Source organism: Helobdella robusta (genome assembly GCF_000326865.2).
Source record: "Helobdella robusta unplaced genomic scaffold HELROscaffold_77, whole genome shotgun sequence".
NCBI lineage: Eukaryota > Metazoa > Annelida > Clitellata > Rhynchobdellida > Glossiphoniidae > Helobdella > Helobdella robusta.
Genome location: NW_008705439.1, coordinates 550,569 through 567,695, shown reverse-complemented (window position 1 = coordinate 567,695; position 17,127 = coordinate 550,569).

Genomic DNA, 17,127 nt, shown 5'->3' with positions numbered 1-17,127 from the left:
ATTTGTTAGTAACCTTAACCCTTCTCTCTTGCTAATATAGCCACCCTTAATCTCAATGCATTGATAAGTAATTGAAAAAGCTATAAAAAAAACACTTACCATTTGTTACTTCATTTTTGTCTATCCTGCTATTTTCGTGAAAAATTACAGACGAGTTTTTACCAATTGCTGTTGTTGTTGTTGTTGTGGCCGTCACCAAAACAACAAAAATACTCAAGCTGAACATTGCGCTACATAAATACGATCTTATATTATTCTTTGGGTCTGCGACGTAATTGTTATTATTAATTTTTGTTTCGTGAGGTAATTATTATTACTATTATGTTTGCGTAGTAGTAGTAGTAGTAGTGGTAGTAGTAGTAGCAGTAGCAGTGGTAGTATTTGTTGTTGTAGTTTTTGTTGTTAGTTGTTGTTGTTGTTGGTGTTGTTGCTGTTAATTTTTGCTGTCACAGTTATCCGAAAGAAGATTAACTTTAGTACAAAACTAGTACAAAAATATCCATGTGTATTAATGTTATTATTATTTTTAGTAGTAGCAGTAGTAGCTGCTGCTGCTAATGACAGTAGTAGTAGTAAAAGAAGTAGTAGTAGAGGTAGTAGTAGTAGTAGCGGTAGTAGTAGTAGTAGTAGTAGTAGTAGTAGTAGTAGTAGTAGTAATAGTAATAGTAGTAGTAGTAGCAGTGATAGTAGTAGTAATCTAATTGTTGTCGTCGTTGTTGTTGTTATGACCTAGTATACGACTAATTATGTTTATTATTATTATTATTATTATTATTATTATTATTATTAACAATTAATTAATTAATAGTTTAAAGCATTTCAAATTAATCAATAAATAACATACTGAATACAGCGAATGTTTAATTTATCCATATGTATGTATATGCGTAAGACTACGTCTTTGTTTGTATGTGTGTTTTTGTTTGTGTGTTTTTGTTTGTTTGTGTGTGTATTATTGTTTTGTATTCATCTATTTTGTTTGTATGTATGTTTTGTTTGCTGTCAATTTTTTAAACATGTACGTAGTATGTAGTTATTTAGTGTATGTGTATGCATGTTTGTATGAATGTATCTAATACATACATACAAACAGGCTTACATACATACATAGATGCACTTATACACACATACATACATATATACATGCCTCAAATATAGTTTGTATTGAATATATACATGTTTACCTAAAAGAGTGTCTATGTTTTGTATATGTGTATATAAGCATTGTATGTTGTTATACATGCGTTTGTATACTAGTATGTATTTTTAGTATAATTAGTATATATTTGAATGAATGATGATGAACCTAAGAATGGCATTATGCGTATGATATGATATGAATTGGAGCTATGATATGAATTGCTTTATATGTTCATTAGTATATAAGTTTTTGTATATTAGTGTGTATGTTTTGTATATTAGTATGTATGTTTTGTATATTAGTATGTATGTTTTGTATATTAGTATGTATGTTTTGTATAATTGTATCTACGTTTTGTCTATATGTATGTCTTTATGTTTATACATACACCTATTCGTGTGTGTATACGTGTATTTATATGAATGTATACAACATACACACAAACAAACATACATATATACATACATACATACATACATACATACATACATACATACATACATACATACATACATACATACATACATACATACATAGATACATACATACATACATACTAAAAAACACCCCGCAAAATCTAAATGACTTCTATATTGTTGTTTATTATCTAAAAATGAAAAATTTTTATTCCCTATGTAAGAAATACATTTATTTATTACCGGACTTTTTTAAAAAATCATTTTTCTGTAATTTCTCTTATTAACAATACAAACACACGCACACGAGCATACGTGCATACATACACACACGCATACGCACGCACACACACGCGCACGCATACACACTCACACACACACACACATACACACGCATACATTCATTCATTCTCTTTTTTTCTTTTTATCTTTCTCTCTACATATATTTTCTTATTTTCTTAACATTCACACACACACACACACACACATGCACGCACACACACACACATGCACATACATACACACAAATACACACACATACACGTAGGTACAAACGTGCATGTAAAATTTATTGTGTTATCACTGACTAGCATCTATCTGTAAGCATACTCGAGCGGAAGTGTACGTAGAATGTGTTTGAATTCTCCGTCACGTAAATATAAACATACAAACGTGCGTGTTTGTATGTTTGTTTGTTTGTTTGTATGTATGTATGTGTGTTTGTATGTGTGTTTGTATGTATGTTTGTGTGTTTGCAAACATGTGTATGTTTGTTTGCAAACTTACCCGTAAACACACATTCAGAACTGAAATAAAATTAAAATGTTACAGACTAAAAAAATACTAACCAAGCTGCAAAAAAAAATATACTATGAGGGTCAGGAAAAACTACAAAAACAACACACACGCATACAAACACAGACACACACACAGACAAACTCACATACATAACCTCACTTAAACGCACATACATGCACAAAAGACTCAAAAGTGACTTTTCGTAATTAAATTTAAGCCCTTGTTCTCAAACATTTCACTCAACAAAAATAGAGAACAAATACTTATAAAAGGCACGCGAATAGCCACATACCACTGTCAAAATTCGCAAACATACAAACATATAAATATACGTGTACAATACATACAAACATACATGTATAATACATACAAACATACAATTACAATACATATACAAACATACATACAAAAATATGAAAACACAAATACATGTATGCAAACTTCGCGAAAATACATCAGCAAACAGATCTGTATATACAACTTTATAAACTTGATACATAGACATACCAACGTATATACAAATACCAGATACAAATACACAAATACTTTAACACAAAAGTACTCAAATACAAATGATTAATATGATCATAAGGTTTTTTTTAATGAAAATTTCTTTAAAATTGTGTTTGGATCTTAGAAAATTCTCCAAAAAGAACAAAGATACATAATTAATTTATCTATTTTTATGTTTATGTTTGCAGATTCAAAAGCAAATTAACTATCTTCGGTGTATTTTCTTTGGAATTAGCTGTTTTTTCTGATACAATGTCTAAAAAAACATTATCATCATCATAATCGTCGACATCGTCATCATCTTCTTCTTATTCACCATTCGCATCATCATAATTTATATTAATTATAATTAAACTAAACTATAATAATAATAAAGCCTTTATTATAATAAAGCCTTATATTTTCAAAGCCAGGGTAAATTACAAAGTTATTTAAACAATGAAATGTTGAAATAATGAAACGCCAATAAAAACCATTATGCTCATTTCAAAAGCAGCGCAGAGCGGTGAAGTATATTCGGATTTTTCCTGTCACAATGAATTCCATTTGATGGTAGCCTTACAACAGCCTCTATCAACTCATCATTAAAAGAAACCGGTCACACAAAATTTAAACAATAAACAATTGAAATTGTTATAAAAACCACTTGGTGATATTTCGAAAATGTCATTTAAATAGTGTCATTTAAATAGCTATGCGGATTAGCAGAATATTTATTTATCTCATATTGTATGGATTATTCCAGGTTGCATTCAGAATCTCGACTGTGTCACCTCGCATTATATGCGTGTGTGGTGTTTGTGCGTGTGCGTGTGTGTGTGTGTGGTGCGTGTGTGTATTTGATTGCTCATTATTGAAAATATCATTTTGAAAAACTCAAAAAAATAACCACCAACAATATAAACGTTTACCATCAAACTTCTGTATAACTTTTCGACGAATTACAACTTTAAAAAAAAATCAACAATAAAATATGAATAATAATAATAATGAATAATAATAATAATAATAATAATAATAATAAAATAAAAATATGAATACAAAAATTTTTGCGGCCAAAAATCGATTCGATTGAACAAAATCAATACGCTTGCATCTGAAAGAGCGATGATTTTATTGTTGGAAAAAAATTTGAAAATAAGGTTAAGTGTTGAAATTTTGAAATTGAGAATTCAGTTCTTTTCTATTCCTTCATTCATTCATTTGTTGATTACAGCGAATTATTCATTCTTTATTCGTTTATTTACTCAATCATACATTTATTCATTCGTTCGTTCATTCAATTATTCATTCGTTCGTTCGTTCATTCATTCTTTCATTCATTAACTTAGTCATCCATTAACTCATTCGTTCAATCAATCATTTAACCTTACATAATTTCATTCAATCAATTAACCGTTCATTAATTCATTTGTTTGTGAAGGTATTTGAATTCGTTTAATTTGTATGTGTGTGTGTCTGTGTGTATGTGCGAGTGTGTGTGTGTGCGTGAGAGATTGCGCGCGTGTGTGTGTGTATTGTGGGCGGACATTAAATCACATAGTTTCTGTTGTAATATTAAATAAGTTATTTTTTCGTATGCGCCCATTCGAGATGTAGTATATTCTTGTTAAAAAAATTTCTGATTTGTTCAAAATTTTTTTACGGGATTACTACTACTACTTCAGCTGCTGCTACTACTACTTCTGCTGTTGTCGCTACTACTACCACTACTACTACTACTACTACTACTACTATTACTACTACTACTACTACTAGTAGTACTACTACTAGCGTACAACTACTATTACTTACATAATACAAATTCATCCCATCTCGTCATTATGCTTATTTATTTATTTACACGTCAACTTATGCCATTTCTTTCTTTCTTTCTCTCTCTCTTTCTCTCTCTTTCTCTCTCTGTCTCTCTCTCTCACTCTGTGTGTGTTTTTGTGTGTGTGTTTTTGTGTGTGTGTGGTATGTGTATGTGTGTGTTTATAAACGAATGAGACAAACATAATTTGCTTTGCCATAAAATACAATTCAATACAAAATTGAAATATAAACACAAACAAACAAAAAGCTAAGTTGCAAACAAACAAACACTACTTTAACGTACAAATTCCCATACGCATAAAACATGTGACTTGTCTAGCCCACTTACACACAAACAAACATACATACAAACAAACAAAAAAATACAAACGTACATACATTCATACATAAATACAAACAAACAAACAAAACAAACAATTCTTGACCATAAACAAACATTCGCCAAGAATATCATAAACTATAACACCGGTCGGATAAGAGAAGATGTTTATGAAAACATAAACATGTAACAGGAAAAAACATACAAAACAAAACATACAAAAACATACAATCATACAAAACAAACATAAAAACAATCAAACAAACATACAAACATAATCCCATACTCATTTCTATAAAAGTTATTTTAAAAAATTCATTCAGCTCCTAGTGCAAAGATTTATATAAAAAAAAAAAAAAAATAATTTTTTAATACAATGTAATACAAATATACAAATATACAAACAAACAACATACAATCATATATACAAACAAACTTTGAAACATAAAAATATTTCCACCTATAAACAACAACACACATATATAAAATGTACAAACGACAGGACAAGCATACTAAAAAACAAACAAATATACATACAAACCCACAAACAAACCCACAAACAAACCCACAAACAAACCCACAAACAAACATACAAACAAATATACAAACGAGATGCAAAGAACGGAAGCCCATGAATAATGTATGTAAACTGTCTGTAAGCATGCATACATGTATGCATACAAAATCGCCAAACTTTTTGGCTCGTGGGCTATCATTTATTTTTATTTTTCATAAAAATTTTGCATTTTTGTTTTGAAAGAGAAAGTGAAAGAGAGAGAGAAGAGAAAATAAAAGAAATTGAGGAAGTGTAAGCAATGTAAATTAACTTTTTATGTAAATATTTTTTAGAAGGTATAAAAATTCATATAAAAATGCCAGAAAATAGTTTTTTCAAACTTTTAAAATTTTTTCCAAAAAAATTAAAAAATTTATTACTATTATTTAATTCAACACTACTCTTCTTTGAATACAGAGAATTGAAATAATGGTTTTGAATTACAAAACAACCAACCAGTCAAACAACCAACCAATCAATCAGCCAGCAGTTCAATCATTGAACAAATTAACAACAAACAAACAAACCACCCGACACACAGACATAGAAACACACAGACATAGACTCACACACACACAAGCACACACAGACAAACACGGACACAAGCACGCACAAATTGCACATTTTTCCCAATAGCATCGTGAAATAGCGACAACAGCAGGAACATCAGCAGGTAGCAGCTTAAGCAGTAGCCACAGCAACTACGCCACCTAAGCTGTCGAGAGACATTCAGTCAGCCATGTGCATAATTTTACATTCTCTCTCCTTCCCTCTCTCTTTCTCTCTCTCTCTCCTATTTCTTCTCTCTATTTTTCTATCATCCTTTTTATCTTTTTATACATTCTTTCACCGACTCACACTCCCTCTTTATTTCTCTTTCTCTCTCTCTCTTTCTCTCTCCCTGCATTTGTGCTTGTATGTATATATATTTATATACCTATATACTATAACCCATCATAATAATAAATAATTATGTATAAATATATATAATTATTTATTATTATGATAGGTAAGAATTATTATTATTATGAGTTACTAAAATGTTGAGAATGAACGAAAGAAATTATTCTTCAAGAATTAATAAATTCCGATCACATACGCACTCGTCGAGATGAATATGAGTGATTGACTGATGGATGAATGGAATGAAATGACGCTATCGAAACGAAACGAAATATAACGAAACTAAACGAAACATAACGATTCGAAACGATGCTTAACGGACGATAGAAAACAAAATAAAGTTAAGTGACATGAGCAAAAAAATCAATAAAACTTGTTAACATAAAAAAAATCGTAGAAACATCACGAGGCATCAAAGATAACGAAACATACCGATACCGAATACAGAATATCGATACACGTAACAATACATAACGATACGGAACGAGATGTAACGGAACTAAATAAAAATAAAATAAAATTTAACTTCTGAGATGTTATCAGGCCTCACATTAATGATCTCTATGGTCCGCCCAGTCAATTTGATGTCTTCTTCTTCCATTCATACATACATACATACAAACACACATACATACATACATACATACATACATACATACATACATACATACATACATACATACATACATACATACATACATACATACGTACGTACGTACGTACGTACGTACGTACATACATACACACATACATACATACATACATACATACATACATACATACATACATACATACATGCATGCATGCATACATACATACATACATACATACATACATACATACATACATACATACATACATACATACATACATAAAAACTTTTTTTTGCGCATCTTATTCTATTTCATTGTAAATTTTTGTGCACTTTTTGGTATTCTTGATATTTTTGGTATCTTCTTGTATATTTATGCCGGTATTTAAACACAATACATGAGTACATAAATATGGAGGGTTTTAAAAATTACTGTTTTTCTAATATTATTATTGTTTTGTTAATGTTGTTTATAACAGTAATAATCCATTTAGTGTTACTTGTGTATGTGTATGTATATGCCTGTCTTTTTGCCTGTCTGTCTGTTTGTTTGTCTGTTTTTGTGTCTGTACGTGTGTATATTTGTATATGTATGAGTTTTTGTATCTATGCATGTACACATACGTGTCTATATTTGTATATGTATGTATGTATGTGTATGTATTTATGTTTATGTATGTTTGTATATGTATGTTCTTATGTTAATGTATGACAGAAGGTGTTTATGTTTATATATGCGTCTGCTTGTATGTAAGCATTTAATATTCTTTGTTTACGTTTTGCGCGGGAAAATAAATTTCGCGCCATTTTCACAATTTATTCAACCTCAAAAGATGAGCGAGTCATTTGTTTTGTTGTGGATGCGCCGATGGTGAATGAGGATGATGATGATGAGGATGATTTTTTTGTCCTTCCTTGTAAGTTTTTGTTGTCGTTTTGGTTGTTGTTGTTGTGGTTGTTGCTGCGGTTGTTGTTTATTATTGTTGCTGTAGTGGCTTCGTTGTTGTTGTGGTTGTTGTTGTGGTAGAAGTGGTGGTGGTTATATTTATTGTTATTATTGTTGTTGTTGTTGTTGAATCAAATATGGCCGAGAAATGGTTATCAGATTAGCGATTTTAATAACTATTCATTTTCTATCTTACATAAGGGCGTTTATTCTTTATAATCTTTTTCGTCCTGACTTCATTCTTTTGAATTGACGCCGTGAAAGGGCAACAACAACAAAACAACAACAACAAAACAACAACAACAACTACTACTACTGCTACTACCCTTAATACTACTACTACTACTACCTACTGCTACTATTACTATTACTACAACGTCGTCATTAACATCAACAACAACAACAACTACTACTACTACTACTTACTACTACTACTATTACTATTATTACATTATTATTTTAGTATTATTCTTACTACTACAACGTCATCAACAACAACAACAACAACAACAGCAACAACAACATAACAGCCACTATATAATTTCACAGTCTAAAAACTACGAAGATTAACGAAACATTAGCCATCATGTTCTAATATCATACCGTCTGCACAAAATTTCAGAATTACTACTACTACTACTACTACTACTACTACTACTACTACTACTACTACTAATACTACTGCTACTACTACTATTTTTATCACTACTACTACTAGTTCTACTTTTACCACTACTACTACTACTACTACTACTACTACTACTACTACTACTACTACTACTACTACTACTACTACTACTACTACTACTATTACTACTAGTACTACTACTACTACTACTACTACCGCTACTACTACTACTACCTCTACTACTACTTCTTTTACTACTACTACTGTCATTAGCAGCAGCAGCTTCAACAGCTTCAACTTCATCATCATCATTAATATATGTTGCATCAATATACGTAATTTATATTTCATTATCAAATTAATTGCCTTAGATTAGTTGCTGGCTCCCGGCGATTCGTGATTTCACTCAATCATCATCATCGTCATCATCATCGTCACCATCATCATCATCACCATCCTCATCATCATCCCCATCATCGCCACCATCATAATCATTATTATTATTATCATCACCATCATCATCACCATCCTCATCATTATCATCACCACAATCATCATCATCACAATCATCATCGCCACCATCCTCATCCTCATCATCACCATTATTATTATCCTCATCATAATTATTATTATTTCTAATTATGTTGAGGGTGATATACCAAAAAAATGATGACGACGACTATGATGATGAATGATATACTGCTATATCTTGCTACAACCAAAAAACTTCATAAAATTCGCTAGGTGGTGATAAAATTTTCAGAAACCAGGCGAAATTCGTTTTTAAACTATTTCTATCTATCAGTATCTAATAATATCTAATACTATCTAATAGTATTTAATCTATTATCAGTTTTGGTAAGCGAGTTAGCTCATTGAATACAATCGCCACACCTCGCGATGTTATTACATTACGAAGCTAAATGACTATCATACGATAAATGTGCGTGTGTGCGTGCGTATGTGTGCGTGCGTGCCTATGTATGTGTGTGTGTGTGTGTGTGGCATGTATCTCTTGGTGTGAATTTGTAGTGTGTTGTGTGTGTAGCAATGTACGGTCTTGTTGTTGCAAAATTCGAAATATAGAATATGGTAGAGTTTGAAATTCAGAAAAAAAAACACAAAATAAAAGGTTTTTTATTTGCAAATAATACATATTTGTAAAATTTAAATATATTTAAGTATATATGTTTGTTTGGATTTATGGATGTATGTATGTATGTATGTATGTACATATGTATTTTTGTATGTATCTTTGTATGTATGTTTGTTTGGATTTCTTGATGTTTGTATGTATGAACAATATTTATTAATTAAAAAACTAATTACTAGAGGAATACTAATTAGTTTTATTGACTTGTGGAACGTTTCAAGTATATTCCGATTACTAAGACTTAAGCAACATTAGAAATATCTTGTAGGTCTGCACATTAATATCTTCACACATTCACACACACACACCACACACAAACAAACAAACATATAGGTATATATATATTTATATTAGAAAATATATGGCTATATGTATTGACAACAACTATAACATTAATTACAATATTAAATATATATATATATATATATATATATATATATGTGTGTGTGTGTGTGTGAGTGTGTGTGTGTGTATGGTTGTATGTGCGGATGGGTGTTTGGATGTGTATGTGTGTGAATGTGTGTAATTATGAGTGTGTGTGTGTGTGAATGTGTGCTTTAATGAGTGTGTATGTGTATGTATAATCGATTTGATACCGTTGAAATTATTCATTTAAAAATATACATCAAACCATAATGCACAATACTTAACATTCGCATAGCCATTCAAACATGTTGTTATGACTCTCAACTCCACTATTGCATCTGAGTGAGAGAGAGAGAGAGAGAGAAAAGAGAGAGAGAGAGAGAGAGAGAGAGAGAGAGAGGAAGAAAGGAAGAGAAAGAGAGTTAATCAATTAGAAAAAATAACAAAACGTCTTTATCACTCATTGTGTTTTCTTCAAAATGTAAAAAAGTTGGAAAAAAAAGAACGAAAGTTACGAAAAACATTGAAGAAAAATCACCATTTACAGATTAATATTATTTTACATCATGATGTGTGTGTGTATGTGTGTATATGTGTGTGTTTGTGCGTGTGTGTGTGTGTGTATCTGACTGATTGATCAGCAGCTGTATGTGTATGTATATGTATGTATGTGTGTGTCTGTGTGTGTGCGCGCGCGTGTGTGTGTATCTGACTGATTGATCTGCAGCTCCGATAGATGAGAAATAAGCTTATGTTCAACACAAGTTATAAATAAATAGATTAATAAATTAGTTAATTAATTAATTAATTAATTATATAACAGATAAAAAATCAATTAAAATATTAAAATGAAAAACCGCGAAAAAGATATCATAAATGAATAACTAGAAAAAATATAAACATTGTAGTATACATTAATACATACAAAAATACACACAAATACATGCTCAAACCTTCAAACACACCCACAAACACACCTACACATACACGTACGCACACACGCACAAACGCAGGAACAAACATCACGATAAATTAAATTATTCAATTGTTTAACTTTGGTTAAGCATGGAGAACTCGTGGAATTTTACGAGAAAAAATCTTTATTCATTCAAACACCCACATACAAATACACACATACATACACGCACATACACACATACATACACGCACATACATACATACATACATACACGCACATACATACATACACGCACATAAATACATACACACACACAAGCGAACAAACAAACATTCAATATTATTATTATTATGACTCCGAGTCTCAAATTACAAGGTCTTTCATTACAAAAGTAAAAAAAATTAAATGGTTTATAAAGAAAAAAACATATTTTTTTACATTAAATCAGTATATGGGAGAGAGTGAGTAAAGGAGAGAGAGAGAGAGAGAGAGAGAGAGAGAAAGATGATAATTATTGATAATTGCAGTCAGCAAAGCAACAATTATCATGGAATATTTATTTTCTGAGTTCATATACATCGTGTCAATCAATCACTAAAAATAATAATCAAACAACCCTTCAGTCAATCAACCTTTCATAAACCAACCAATCGGATAATCAACCAACCAATCAACCAACCAACCAATCAACCAATCACGCTCCTCTTGTAATATTTTTCAAGGGCAGGACATTTCATGATAATGACATCATCGTAAGCTTTTTGGAGCCAGTTCTGTTGAAGGTCTAGGCATACTTTCAATTTAGTGAGTGTGTCAATGAGGTATTGTTTTTTATCTTCTATCGATTTTATTCTGCTCATCTTACTTACTAAGTTTTTTCTGACGTTCTCTTCCGTTTCCTGTTCGCGAAGGAAGGAATGAATGAGACGCTTTTGGGCCGTCAGTGCGGTCAGGCTATTTGTCACGTGACCAGCTATCTCGATTATTGATCTTTTTTCGAAGCCATTGTTGTTGCCGTTGGTGTCGTCATCAATATTGTTGTTGTTGTTGTGGTTGTTGTTGTTGTTCATTACGTCATATTCGTTGCTCTTGTCAATTTCATTGATATTAAAGTCATCATCATCATCATCATCTACATACCATTTATCATCACTATCATCATCACCGTCGTCATCATCATCGTTGTCGTCCCGGATACTCTTCAATGTATCATCTACCTCTTTCCATATATCGTCATCATCATTATTATTATTATTGTTGTTGCTGTTGTTGTTGTTGTAGTTGTTGTTGTTGTCTTTCTTAGCTTGCTGTAACCTAAGCAGTTTATTCATGGCAATGTAATCTTTAGAGCATGGTAAATATAACATATCGTCATCAGTGACGTCATCAGTGTCGTCATCTACGTCACCATCATCGTCATAGTTGTTGTTGTTTTGACTGGGGTTACTGGTACTGATTGTTGACAAAGCTTGATAATGTTGTTGTTGTTGTTGTTGATGATGATAATGATGTTGCTGTTGTTGATTATGCTGATGATGTTGCTGTTGTTGTTGTTGATGATGATGTTGTTGTTGTTGTTGTTGTTGTTGATGATGATTTTGTTGCATCAATTTATTGTAGACCCATACACTTAAGTCATCACAACAACGACGGTGGCAGTTAATCACTTCAACATTCTCATACTCAACATCATCATCATTATCATCATCATCAGAGCAGCATCCACCACCACCATCATCATCATTCTCGTCGTCGTCATCATCGCCATCTTTAAGACAGCTCATCATCATCTTCATCATCAGCATATCGTCATAATCGAACTGTTTCTTATCAATTGGCTTGTTTCTGTTAGCGTCACCATCAACAACAACCCCATCGTCATCATCATCGTTTGGAACAACAGCATCGGCATCAACATCCTCACCACCACCATCACCACCACCACCATCATCATCATCCTCATTTGGTGAACGTGGCAAAATTGAGAAGCAGCTGCCATAACCGCTTTCGGCTAAAGCTGTATTGCCATCATCGTCCATATTCACCCACTCATTTGTTGTCGTTGGTGAGTTGTTGCTGCTCTTTTTGTTGTTGTTGTTACTGTTGTTGTTACTGTTGTTGTTGTTGTAGTTGGTTTTGTTTTTAATACGTGCGTCTGTAATATTTAAATTGGTCTTAAAGTTTACAACGGTTTTGTTGTTGTTGTTGCTAGGAAAGATGTTATTGTTGTTCATGTTAATGTGATTTTTGCTGTTATTGTTGTTGATGTTTTTTCTGCTAGCAAATGTGTTGCTGTTGTTTTCCTCGTAGCTGTGGTGATTTTTTGAAACAGTGAGCATCAGTGATCTTCTCAGAACAGATATCTTCGTCGTGCCAGGGGAAGAAGATGCTGACGTCACCGTAGATGACGCCGATGACGATGTAAAGGAAGCTGATGACGACGACGTGAATGAAGCTGATGATGATGATGGTGACGTAGATGATGATGTAGCTCCGTTATATAACCATGGGTTCGTTCTTATCCGTCGCTTGGTAGCACGTCCAGATGATGATGATGTTGATGGTGATGATGATGCTGTCGATGAAGATGATGACGTCATCGAACACGTCATCATGGTGGACTGGCTGCTTCTAAATGGGTTTTGTCCATTCTTGGTTGAGTTTTTGTAAGTTTTATGAGTACTGAGGTCTTTGTTATCGTTCTTGTTGTTGTTGATGTTATTATTACTATTATTATTTTTGTTGTCGTTGATGTTGTTGTTGTTACTATTATTGTTATTGTTGTTGTTTTTTCTCAGAATTGATGAAAAATCATCACAAGTGCAATCGAGTTCGTCCTTCTTATTATGCCTATCAACCTCATAATTTTCAACATCAGTAGCAGCTGTAGCTACAACAGCAACAGTAGCAGTATCAGCAGCAGCAGCAGCAGTAGATGTAGTGGCATCAACAGCAGCAGAAATAGCTAAACGCTGTTTACATATACTATAATTATTGTTATTGCTTCTGTTGGGGTTATTATTATTATTATTATTATTATTATTATTATTATTATTATTATTATTATTATTATTATTATTATTAATGTTATTATTAATGTCATCATCATTGTCACCAATCTTTATAAAGCATTCATTTAAATTTTGACAGTTCAAAATGCCGTTGAGCCACTCATCGGCTCTGCTCGCATTATTATCAAAATCATCATCATCATCATAATAATAATAATTATTATTATTATAGTTATTATTATTATTATTATTATTATTATTATTATTGTTGTTGTTGTTGTTGTTGTCGTTGTTGTTTTCCATCTTTATGCAGTAATTTTCTGTAACAATTCTGTTGAGATATCCATAACAACTTTCGACATTTTTGATGTTGTTATTCATATTATTCTTATTATTATTATTATTATTATTTATATTATTATTATTATTATTAATGTTATTATTATTGTTGTCAAGGTTGTTGTTGATGTTGTTGTTGTTGATGATAATGATGTTGTTGCTGTTGTTGTTGCAGTTGTTGTTTGTCTGTTTATTAGATTCTGCAGAGAAACTGCCTGGAGACAAACATACAAAGATTAAGATACATTGTATAAATGTTTAATTTCGTTTCATAACAATAATTAAACATATATTATCAAGTCAAACATTCATACCTACACACAGATATACATCCACACATACATACAAACAAACATACAAACAAACATACACACAAAAACGAACACACACACACATATAAAGAGATGATTATGAACACAAAAACGGATGCTGATGTATTATGTTTAACATAATTACATACCGTTAAAGTGTGTATGCGAGTTTGTTTGTTTGTTTGCCTGTATGTATGTACGAATTTTCGTTGGTTTGTTTATATTTATGTATATATGTTTGTATGCGTGTGTGTGTGTGTGTGTGTGTACGTGTGTGCGTGTAGAAATCATTGGGATACATAATTTCATTGTAATTGCATTTGCATTACAAATGCACATGCACTGACATACCTTCAAATACGCTATTGCATAAACACACATGTATGTGTGTAGTGTGTGTGTGTGTGTGGTGTGTGTGTATGTGAGTGTTTCTGTCGGTGTATGTGTTTGGTATCACATACCAAACATACAAAACATTCAAAAAGCCATACCAACCATACGAAACTAACGAATCCATAAAGCCATATATAAATAAACCTATAAATTCAATGAATAAAAACTATACAAACAAACATACATTAAAACATCATACAAAAATACATACAAACATACATACAAAAAAACATACAAACACACATACAAAACATACAAAAACCTGTGTATCTTTTGGATTCGAATTTACGTTGGAGGTAGCATATGGGTGATAAAAGCGTAGTCTTAAATGCGCTCGCCATATTTGAATTATAATTTTTATTATTATTATTATTATTATTGTTATTACTATCACTACCATCACCACCACTACTACTACTACTACCACTGCGTGTGCCACAACAGCTACTGTCGTTGCTACAGTTACTGCTGCTGCTACTGCTACAACAGATGTTTTTGTTAATCTTTAGGATATGGTTCCTTAGAAGAGCGCTGTAGAAATGGGATGGATGGTTTTCACAATTGTTGTTGTTTGTTGTAGTGACGGTCATAATTTTGTTGTTGTTGGTCAACAGATTGTTGTTGTTGTTGTTGTTGCAGTCGTTGATGTCGTTGTTGATGTTGAGATAATCATTGATGGTAATGTTGTTGTTTCTCTGTTGTTGTGGCGGTTGATGTTGTTGTTTATGTTGATGTTGTTGTTGTTGATGTTGTTGCTGTTTTTGTTGTTTTTTAGTTTCTTTTGGACTCTTTAAATTCGAAAATAAATTTTTCAGCTTCATTTTACATTTCTTGATGGCGAAGCCACTAATGGTAAAGACGACGTTGATAGTGACGACGATGAAGATGAAAATGACGACGACGATGATGAAGATGACGACGTCATACAGCCTTCAATCAATTTCCTTCATTTAATTTTTTAAAATATAAAATAATAATAATATTGGAAAAAATTAAAAATTTATAAAATTAATCACATACATACATATTAGTGTTCATTGAAAATTTAGCAAATGATTGTAGACAACAAACGAACGTGTATATATATATATATATATATATATATATATGCATATATATATATGCATATATATATATCATACATTATATCATACATCATATACATCGTGTAATATATATGTTTATGCTAGTGTGTTTGTTTGTTTGTGTGTGTGGGTGTGTGTGGGTGTGTGTGGGTGTTTGCGTGAGTATGTGCGTGCCTGTGTGTATTTGTGTGTGTGTGTGTGTGTTGGTTTGCTTGTGTATTTTTGTGCCTGTGAATTCATAGCGTGTGTTGAATTTTAATACATATATGGAAAAATTTAATAATGATGTTGAAGGGGGTGTATTATTATTATTATTATTAATGTTGTTGTTGTTATTATTATTATTGTTGTTGTTGTTTTTGTTGTTATTGTTGTTAAAAATTTTACGACGTGACAAACAAACAATCACGTCAATAAATATCTGTTTGTTTCTACATGTATCTATGAATGTTTGTATGTGTTTGTTTGTTTGTATGTATGCATATGTTTGTTTGTTTGTATGTATGTATGTATGTTTGTACGTATATATATATATATATAATATATATATATGTATATATATATATATTAAAGTTTAGCTATATATATATATATACATATATATACATGCTTATACATCAAAGTTTTTTTAATTGTTTTCAAAAAAACAATACTCTTTGTTCTCGTAATTCAACAATAACGGTAATAATAATAATAAAATAATAATAATAATCAAAATAATAATAGTAATAATAATAATAATAATAATAATAATGTAATAGGAGTTGATTACGCGATTTTAGGTAACGAACGAATTACAAATTCAACGAACGCTTATGCTTATTGTTTCTGTTATTAATATGATTGTTGTTATTATTATTGTTGTTGTTTTTGTTGCTGTTGATGTTGATGTTGTTGTTGATGTTGTTGTTGTTGTTGCT